Here is a 2,071-nt window from a genome sequence, read left to right as displayed (position 1 = left end):
ATGCAAAGCTGAGCAGTAAGGGGTTTGGGTTCTCGGCTCCTCCAGTGGCCCTGGGACAGATGGCTGCAGGCGTAAGACACTGTCCAGAGCATAGGCTCCTCCACAGCACTGCCAGCCACTCCATCCCCTCCACCGCTGGCCCTCAATCCAACCAGCAACCCCAGCCCTGCATCCAGCCGGCCCAGCTGTGGTGGGGGCCGCAGGAGCAGAGGCACCCGCCAGCCTCCAGCCCTGTGGCCCTCAACCTCTTCAGCACATGGTATCCGCACATGGTATCAAACCCAGCAGCCACTCCTCGGAAGGGTTGGGCCACCTACTTCCGTAGTGATACCTCCTCAGAAACCCAAGGAGGAGTCATTGTGACTCAATCAACTCGACACCCATGAGTTTGGTGTGGTTGGCGTGGGTCAAGGCAGACAGTGTCGCCCGGCTCTGGTAAGTGTAGAAGAGAAGAACCTGAAGAAGGTGCCTGTGAGCCCATCATAGGCATCCTCCTCACTGAAGGCAAGGAAGCGGCAGGTGTCCTCGTCATGCAGTGCCGTCACGTGTTAAGGAAAAGATGGATCCACTTGACTTGCATTTTTGCGCTACTATCATGGTATAGTTACCTGAGTGGTTGGAGTCAGAGGCTTGGACAGTGCTAGCCCTGAGTGTTATTTTCTGTAGATACGCATCTGTCCAGCCCACGTGCTCACACGCACGCGCACACACACAGAAACACAAAGCTGTTTCTATAAAGGTCCCTCTCCATTCACCCCACAAATCCTAACCATTCTTCCAGCATGACCCTCTCAAGCCCCCACATCTTTTCCCTCACGAGGCCATTGTGTGAGCCATTTCAGAATCATGAGGTTCTTCACTTCAGCTCCGACCACGCCTCCTCCAGCTCTGAGCCCAGCCTCCCATGACGAAAATGTACCATCCCTACACCGACTCGGAAGAAGGCTGTGAATTAACCTCCCTGCGAGTCTCCTTTTTACTGATGCTTCCGATGGCTTAACGGGCCCTGGTATTTGTCATCTCTCCTTGCCCAGATCCCATTGAAATGACAGCAAAGTGGACAGGAGGGATAAATCAGATCACCTCTGGGAAGGGGAGCGTGCAAGAGGGCTCAGAAGTTCTGACGACTCAGTGAAAGACAGAGCACGGACCGGACTGTGCCAATGGATAAGCAGAAAGAAGGAGGCAGGGGCCCAAACGCACACCAATGCCACAGCCGAGATAAAGCCATTTTCCGGCAGAGCCCAGGGGCTTCAAACACAAGTCAGCCGGTGCAGAGAGCAGGAGGGAGGCGGGCAGATGCCAGGGAGTAATGCAGGACCAGTCGATGGACCACTGCCTCAGGCCCACCCCACCCCACTGCCCACACCTGCAAATGCCCAGCAAGCGGTGGCCGTGGTTCTTCACTCAGATTAAAAGTAGAAACTAGACTGTAACGGAGGCGGATAATCTGCCTGGGCAGGGCTGGGTTCTTTCATGGGCCTTACCCCTCAGAAGACCTTTCTCCTCTTGACCCTCGGAGGCTCGCCTGAGCTCACAGCTCCCTGCCTGATCACACCAATGTGTGCTCTAGCCACATACCAAGAGCCCTCGGAAGCACCTGCTCTGGAGAGAAAGGTCTGGGGAAATGCACCTGTCCCAGCAGTTAAGAAACCCTGCCCTAACCGTCCATCACCCTAGTTCTCCTTCACGAATGTGGACAGCCCAGCAAGGTGTTAAAGAGCACCAGGCCCATAAACGTAAGAACCGAATCGAATGGATGAACAAAACTAAAGAACAGAAGGAGCTGGTGGCCTTAGAGAAATTCAAGGAGATAAGTCCCTAATCAGAGAACGGGACAAGTTTAAAACAGAGCATTCAGAGAAGACAAAAAGGTCTTGGAAATGTGATTGCTAAAATAAAAATCACACAGAAGAAAAACTGAAAGTTGAGGGAATTTCTCAGAATATATATCTAAAGAGGAAAATGTGAAGGAAAAATATATGGAACACACAAGATCAATCTAAGAAGTTACGTATCCATTTGCTAGGAATCCAGAAAAAAATAAAATGGAGAAAATGCCTAAATTAGA

Source organism: Orycteropus afer, unplaced genomic scaffold (assembly GCF_000298275.1).
Source record: "Orycteropus afer afer isolate SDZICR_OR568_19922 unplaced genomic scaffold, OryAfe1.0 scaffold00038, whole genome shotgun sequence".
Taxonomy (NCBI): Eukaryota; Metazoa; Chordata; class Mammalia; order Tubulidentata; family Orycteropodidae; genus Orycteropus; species Orycteropus afer.
The sequence above is the reverse complement of the archived record's forward strand: the minus strand, read 5'-3'. Positions refer to the sequence as shown.